This window comes from Brassica oleracea, chromosome C3, assembly GCF_000695525.1.
Source record: "Brassica oleracea var. oleracea cultivar TO1000 chromosome C3, BOL, whole genome shotgun sequence".
NCBI lineage: Eukaryota > Viridiplantae > Streptophyta > Magnoliopsida > Brassicales > Brassicaceae > Brassica > Brassica oleracea.
Window position 1 is genome coordinate 5,050,430 of NC_027750.1, and position 8,914 is coordinate 5,059,343.

General features: G+C 32.2%; 1 pseudogene; it reads left to right on the forward strand.

Annotated features, from left to right (window-relative positions):
- The first annotated feature begins 6,808 nt into the window (after positions 1-6,808).
- LOC106329720 overlaps positions 6,809-8,914 on the forward strand; it is a 4,403-nt pseudogene continuing 2,297 nt past the window's right edge.

Sequence of the window (8,914 nt, forward strand, 5' to 3'; positions counted from 1 at the left end):
TAATGGTAGAGCCAATATAATAATATTATTATTCTATGTAAAAATAAATACATGCGAAAGGGAAGAAGAAAGAATTAAAATGACGTCAAAAATTGAGGAAAAGTATTATTCGAATCGAATAATAAACTCATATGTTGACACGTGTGGAATATGTACTTTACAGCGAATTACTTCCGGGAATGTTATTCAGTGCGCTTTATTATTGTCGTGAGAATTTGATAATTTTTATCATCCATTTATGTCTTTAAGTAATTTCTGTTTATATGTTGTTGCATCAATGTTAAAATTATGGGCCTACAGAGATTAGTATGGGCTTCGACTAAAGATTCTCTATTTTCATCTGTGTACACTTCTCTTTGACCAACAAAACAAAGCTCAAAAAGTATATGCATGCATTGGGGAGCTTATTTTTAAGTCTACCCTTATTAAACAAAGCTTGTTTTCAATAAGATAATGATCAATACAAAACCGTATTTTGTAACAAAAAAAATGGGATACAGTAAAAGTTGAATTAATTTTTCTCGATATCTTGTTTACTATGTATATATTACGGGTGTAATTGGTGACCATAAACAATAGGAACGAATAAAAAAATGAGAAATAAAATTATACGAATGATGATTTCTTATCAAAATTAACAAGAAAAAAATTTGTTATATAATTTTCTACAAACAAATGAATGGCAAGAAATGAAAAAGAAAACTATTCATTTTGAATGTAACTTTTTAAAAAATGTTAAGGAACATAATATTATTCTTCACTAGGGTCGGCCCGGGCTACGTCCGGGATTTTCTTATATTTTTTGTTATATGTATGGTATTTATAGTTATATATATATATATGTGTGTGTGTGTGTTATAAGAATATATGCCGTTAGGTAATTTTAAAATTATTTTCATTGTTTTTTTTAACGAAATTTTTTAATAATAAAAACTTTTTTGGGTGTTTCAAAGAAAAAACAAAACTTGCTATTTTTATTATTAAAACCTATGTATAACATAATGAGAAAAAAGAATAAATAATAAATTTAATCTTTAGATATGGTCTGAATATTTTTTAACCTTTCTTATTTATGTTTAATGTACAATAATTGTTAAAAATACACAAAAAAAAATTTACTTTGGCTTTGGAACCAATAATTTCATAATTTTAAGGGTTTTAGAACATTTATTTTTTGAAGTTTTTTTCTTCAACCTGTCCTACATATATTTATTTACTTGTACCACCTATATTTTCAAATATATATATATATTTATATAATCAATTTTGAAAAATGGTCATAATCGTATTTGCATAATATTGTTATTTTCTTGAACATAATAGTTATTAACAAATTATGTAGTGTGGTTAAAATTCTATATTATAGTTGTCTTTGGATGTCGTATGATAATGCATATCATATGATATGTACTTTGGCATTTTTCTTTTTAAAAAATTAATACAAATTCGGAATTAAATGTAGGTTTCAATACTTGTTATGCAATTTTTAAATTAACATATTTAAGTATTTATATGCTATATAGTTAAATTTAAACAATATATATATATATATATATATATATATATTGAATATCTATTAAATGAGATTTTATATCCATATGATTTTATATCATTTATTTCTTGTTAGAACAAAATAAAGTTAAATCACTACTCACAAATTTTCAAGGTAAGATTTTTTTAATAAATTTAGTAATTTATAGTCATTTAAAAAAAATTCAAATATAAGTTAGAAAAAAACTAAAATTTTTATTATATAGTTAATGAGATGTTTAGTTTTTTTATAATATAAAATTAAACTAAAAAGATGGAAAATACAAAATTGTTATCAAATCTTTATTTATTGAAATAATTAATTGTCATATATATTAATTATTTTAGGTAATTTTGTAGTATTTGTTTTTTTTAAATGAAAAATTATTTTTTGTACACTACTAATCAATTTGATAGTTACTTTAATAAAATGCATAATATATGTTTAAATAAACCAATATATTTTTAAAGATTCTAAAAATTATCCTAGTACTTTAAATACATAGTAGATGAAACAATAAGTTTACATTCTTAAGTGTGTTATAAAAAAACCTTGGAGTATAGAGTTTATTTGTTTTAAAAATAGTGACAAAAGAGATTTAGATTTGTTCGAAGGGTTCTACAATAACATGTTTTTTGGTGGTATGCCGTCATGTTCGACGAGCCACATGGATGTTATAATTAATTTCTTTTGTATCATATGGTTTTCATAGATATTTATCTATTTTTTCTTGTTTTATTTATTTTATCGTAGAGTTTAATAGTAACTGCTAAAGAGACCCAACAAAATGTAATGGATTAATATACATATATTCTTTATACATTTTGTTTTTACTCTTTACAGCGTTTTGTTGGCCAACACATAGTTTTAGTTTTGTATAAAATGAATTTTACTATTTTATTTTATTTTGTCAACGAAATTTTCACTGATTCTAGCCCATTGGGAATACTAATTCTTGGGAAATTACAACATTTGGTATGAGATTTTGAATTACAATAAAGGAGAAGCCCAAAAAATTAAAAAATTACAGCCCAAATTGGAGATGAATCCAGAAACCTTCCACGTTTGACAATGATCTTGTTGACTCCACATCACCATGACATGCATCTAACATGCGTTAAGCAGCCATCACCGCGGCATTGCCGAGCGTCAGCGCCGTAAGCTTGACATATCCAACTATTCTGATACCAAATATAGCCTTCCACTTTAATCAGGCGGAGACAGATCCTGACACAAAGATAACATAGAGAAATCTGGAGAAACCTAGTTCCAAAATCAAGGGAATTGTAAAAGAAAGTTATGATTTTCGATTTAGAAGAGAAGGAGAGGAAAGGATGCCACTTCCCGAACACACCTGACAGAATGTTGCTGATTCAGATGGATTTGATGTTCTACCTTTATTCTCTAATGAAGCTCCCTTTAACGCTAAATCTTCATTTTCTTCTGGACATGTGTCGTCTTCACCCAGAAATGAAAGCAAAGAAAGAAACCAGAGAGATGATTTCGAGATGAAAAATCCTAACATATTTATACCCGAAATCACACCAACGCATTGAAAACCTCATCACGGCTGATCGAATTAATGGAGGAGTTATCACGAAAAAGCCACAAACTCGAACCGTTTCAGAGATCTATGAGAAGTTCAGTAGTTGCAAAGTCGCCGCATAAGGAAGGGAAAAGACGAATGCCACTTCTTCGCTGCATTAGATCTAGGGTTTCCAAGAATGAACCGATGGGCCTCAGGCATAATCTGTAATTCATAGCCCAAAAGCATATACAGTTGCCCAGACACGAACTCCCGATGTCACAAAAACGAAGCCCAGACATGATTTCGTTTTAATGAAAAGTGGACACGTGGCGCACCCATAATCATTGACTTTCCTAGCTAGAATCCTATGTAGACAGTCTAGGAGAGAGTTAAACACTCCTTTATATATATAGATTTTCTTATCCTTCATTTTCTTGGTTACGTTTAATTACGTTCACACACACATTAATGCTAGACGTGGACCTTGCTACTATATTCACAAGTCTCAAGTTTCATCAAACCTACAAAAGCTACTTTATAATACATGTCTCTGACAATGAGATACGATTCTCCAAAATTAAAAAATAAATATATCACAAACTCTATAAATTAATATTTGATAAATTAATAAACACGATAAATGAATAAAAAAATTTCGTTCCAAATTGAACCAGTTCAAAATATGACACAAATCGATTAGAGAATAAGATAATACATTTTAAAAAAATCTTATATAGATATATGGTCCGGTTAAAATAAAAAATAATAATTTATCTATTTACATTTATAGAAGTACAAAGAAAAATTTTATTGTTTGCTTTATATTTACAATATAATCTTTATATTTTCTTAACATTTCATTAGATTTTGCTAACATTTTGCTATTAGTAAAATTATATCTAAAACATATTTAAGTTTTATAAAACATATTTTATATACACTAAATAATACAATAAAAAATAATACGAAAGTCGAATTTCAAAAATTTAATTAATATATATATGGTAAAATCAACTATTTTAAAATTAAAACTATATTCTAAAATGGAAAATTCAAAAATAATTTTTTTTGTAAATTAACAACTCTATAAGTTAAAAATACACTAATCCTAACAATACTGTATAGACAAAACTCTGAATCCTCTATTCTCAGTATCTTTTCTTTCTTTTTATGTGTATGGCAATAACATGGTCAATATTTTGCTAAAATATGTTAATATCATTGAAAAATGAAATAGGAAAATACAAATGTAAGAATCTAATCTAACTGAACTCCGTGGCAAAAAAAAAAAACAAGGAGCCAGTACAAAACAAAGTATTGCTCTCAAGAGATTATCTTATCCAAACAGATAATAAATTATGAAATTAGTCAATATTTATATCTCCCATCGTATAAGCAAAAATTAGAAACTTCATAGTCAAACATACCAAAAGTGGAAAGTCAAGTCAGACATGAACTGGAAACTTGTTTAGTTTAAGGCTTTAAGTTTATAAGAGCAGCATTATCGCGCAAAAAAAATGGGGTGCTTAGCCCTATGAACCCCACAAAAATGGCAAGCAACGATGCTTTGAACTGCAAAATAAGCGCCGCGTTTTGTTTGTTGCTTCTACTATTCGCGGATCCCACCGACGCGTGACGATCCGCGATTAATTCTTTTTTAATTTTTTTTTAATCAGATAAAAAAAATAAAATAATAAGCACCCTATTAGAATTGCTGGGGTAAAGATGCTCTAAGTCATCAGAATTTATGACTCCCCTGATTACATTACACCAAGAGTAAAGTTTCTCTATCTGATTATTATTAAAAAAAACAGTGATGTGTAGTCTAGTCAGAAATTTTGTTGACCAAAACATAGTTCCTTCGTACGCAAGAAATAGGTCAAAGTCGACTAGATATTAAATCTTGATCTTTACGCAATCCGTAGAAGCGGCTAGGTCGTGGCCGGTAAAATCAAACCGGCGAGGGATATGGAGAGGCGACGGTTTAACCATACTCGCAGTTACATATTTCCTAAACCGGTCTGCCTCCACACTCGTGATCCTCGCGAGTGAATTCAGCAACGCCGTTTTTCTCATATTCATTCCCGAGTTCTTTGTCGTGTTACCACACTTGTTTGGCTTCGCCTGTGAATTTAGGGTTCTGTTATTCTCGTTTTCCAAACGGCGGTGAAAAGCACACCGGAACGACCCAGGGTGCGTCGTGGGAGAGCACAAACACTTGGATGCTGTGGAGGGTTTAGGGCATGTTTCCGGGAAAAAACCTCTTCAAACAGAGTTTGATGTTGCAAAGAGACGCGGATGATCTTTGATGATGATTGAGTTAACGTCTCAGGAGAAGAGAGTGGACATAGGACTGATGAAGTTCTTGATCTTCCAGTTGCCGCCATGAATGCATGCAGTTAGAGAGATAGAGAATAGAGAAGAAACTGTTGGGAGAGATGAGCGTTTTTGGTTAGTTAAATCTTTGTGTTGATATTCACAGATTTTGTTTAATTCGCATCCTCTATTTATGGAAGGTCAAAAACTACTACTTCAATTTATGATATTAAATGCTAATTTTCCTATTCTTTTGAACACTAATTTTTTTTTCCTTGTTTCCTAAGCAAATAAATGCTAACCTTTGAACACTGAACTTTATACTATAATAAGTACATTGCAACTAGGATAGGCGGTAAACAAATGACCACTTTGCATTGACAACAAACTAAGTTTACCATTTCTTTAAAGCTATACATATGGAAAGTCTCCGTATTTGTTTTTCTTGACTCAAGGAAAAGAACAAAACTTATGGAGTCGTCCTTAGTAACTTCTGAGGCTTACTGTTTGCAAATGCATGCCAAACATTTACATAAAACCGTCCCCGCTAAGTAGAAAAATATTCATGGTGCGAATATAGACATCTACACCACAATCAATAACTTATAATTAAGTAACAATTTGTAAAGCACTGAACATCACTGGATGTTATAGGTAGCAAACTCACAGTCCACTAATGAGTCGAGTAGAAACTCAGTCAGGGCCACACTTACAATTCCAGGGAAATTATAGTTTAGGAAAAAAATCATTTTCTTATTATTCTCTGGTAAGTGCATTTTTCTAGGATACATATTATGAGCACCAGCTTTTAATTTGTAACTGCATGTATGTAAGTTTTTTCGTATTTTTTTCGTTGATTGTTTATTTGTATATCATTTCTTCGAAAATGAAGACTTTTTTTCCCTAAATTAAGCCGTTCCTTTTAAGGGACATACCAAGAATTTTTCCAAGCTTTAGTTCTCCATTAAAAGTCAGATATCGACATTTGACAGATGATGATGAGAGTCATCCATGCATATGTTTATCTAAAATGATAACTGGAATGTAATATCTACTACTTACTAGGACTTGTAATTTGGTGGCCTGTGTTAGTATTGCTGTTTTATCATTTCTCGAATTCAAATTCAGTGTTATGCATTTTGTTAACAAGCCAAATATATCTTTGATAGTCTCTTTTCTCTTATAAATAAATTTTCAAGATTCGTTTTTTTTTATATTTGTAAACACATTTCAAGATTCTATTATCTTTACTTTTATAAAAATTAAATGCGAAGTTGACGGCAAATTCAAGATCGTCGTCTGGTCTACATTTGTTTTTTTTCAAAATCGTTGTTGGTCTACCTTTTGTTTCAAGTTTGCCGGCTACTCTATTATATAAGCTCTCTTATCCCATAGTATTCATCAAACCACTTTTCCAAAAATTAGGGCAAATAATGGAGGAGAAGCCAAAGTTCAAGACTGTTCAAGAAGTGGTTGCCGCCAACGAAGGACTACCAGAAAGATATCTCCAACCACTTACCGGTGGCCATGAAGAACAACCTCTTAATGGTCCAGTGCCTGAGATGGATATTCCATCCATTGATCTCAGTCTTCTTCTCTCTTCTTCCGAAGAAGGTCGACAAGAGTTGAGTAAACTTCACTCGGCGCTCTCTAAATGGGGGGTTGTTTAGGTTTGACCAATTTTAATGAATCTAATCTCTTTAGCATGTGCAAGTGAAACATTTAAGACTCTATTTGGTTAAAAAATCCTTCAAGTAAAATTTTTGATACACATTAAAAAGGCTTATATAAAAATTTAAAACAAAAGTTTACCACACTATATATAAATTTAATAAAAAAATTATGAACATAAAGAGTATTAGCATTTTGAAACGGACCTCTTATTGATGATGATTAGAGTCATGAAGTTCTTTAAAAGATCATAGAACTTATATTTATTGAAGCAGGTGATGAATCATGGAATTACAGAAGCGTTTCTCGACGAGATCTCGACAAGATCTACAAGCTAACGAAGCAGTTCTTTGCGCTTCCGACAGAAGAGAAGCAGAAGTACGCAGGAGATATTGGTAATGTCCAAGGATAGGGAAGCGACATGATTCTTTCAGACGACCAAATTCTCGACTGGATCGACCGTTTGTTTCTCACTACTTACCCTAAAGATCAGCAACACCTTAAATTCTGGCCTGAAGTCCCAACCGAATTCAGGTAAATTCCATACCTTTCAGTTTCCACGTGGTTCATTTGACTTTGTTGATCTTGACAAAAGTTTCTTCAGGCAAAACTTTGCATGAATACACAATGAAGCAACACGCAGTGATTGAGCAGTTCTTTAAGGGCATGGCTAGATCGTTGGACTTGGAAGATAATGTCTTTCTAGAGATGCATGGAGACAATGCTAGGATGGATACAAGGTTCAACATGTATCCTCCATGTCCAAGGCCGGACATGGTTATTGGGGCTAAACCGCACGGTGATGGCTCAGCTTTTACTCTTCTCTTACCGGACAAAGATGTTGAAGGGCTTCAGTTCTTGAAAGATGGGAAATGGTATAAAGCTCCTATAGTCCCTGACACAATTCTGATCAATGTAGGAGATCTTATGGAGGTAAATAATAAACTAATCATGAAGATATGCATGCATATGAATTGTTGGAGAATTCGCATATATAATCTCTCGTTGGTATTTAGATAATGAGCAATGGAATCTACAAGAGCCCGGTTCATAGAGTGTTGACTAATAGAGAAAAAGAAAGGATATCTGTGGCAACGTTTTGCGTTCCGAGTCCAGACAAAGAGATTCAGCCTGTGGAAGGGCTTGTGTCTGATGCAAGACCAAGATTGTATAAAACAGTTAAGAAGTACGTGGAGCTCTACTTCGATTCTTATCAACAAGGTTTAACACTACAAGAAAACAGCGGTATTCTGACGGACATTCCGACGGAAAATGAAATCCTCGGAATTTCCCGAGGAATTTCCGAGGATATTCCGAGAAAACCTTAAATTTGGTTTCCTCGGAATTTCCTCGGAATTCCGTCGGTATATTCCGAGGAACACTTGATATACTCGATCGATCGATGCGTTTTTGAACATAAACGGATCGATCGATGCGTTTATAAAAACACGTTCGAGATTTTGTTCATTCAATCTATTGGATATCCACATCGATCGATGGGATAATCTAATCGATCGATCACATTGTTACGCTTTGGTCCATCTTGGTGATCGATCGATCCATTTTGGGATCGATCGATCACATTGTTACCCCAAACCCTGTTTCCTCGGAATTCCGTCGGTATATTCCGAGGAACACTTGATATACTCGATCGATCGATGCGTTTTTGAACATAAACGGATCGATCGATGCGTTTATAAAAACACGTTCGAGATTTTGTTCATTCAATCTATTGGATATCCACATCGATCGATGGGATAATCTAATCGATCGATCACATTGTTACGCTTTGGTCCATCTTGGTGATCGATCGATCCATTTTGGGATCGATCGATCACATTGTTACCCCAAACCCTGTTTCCTCGGAA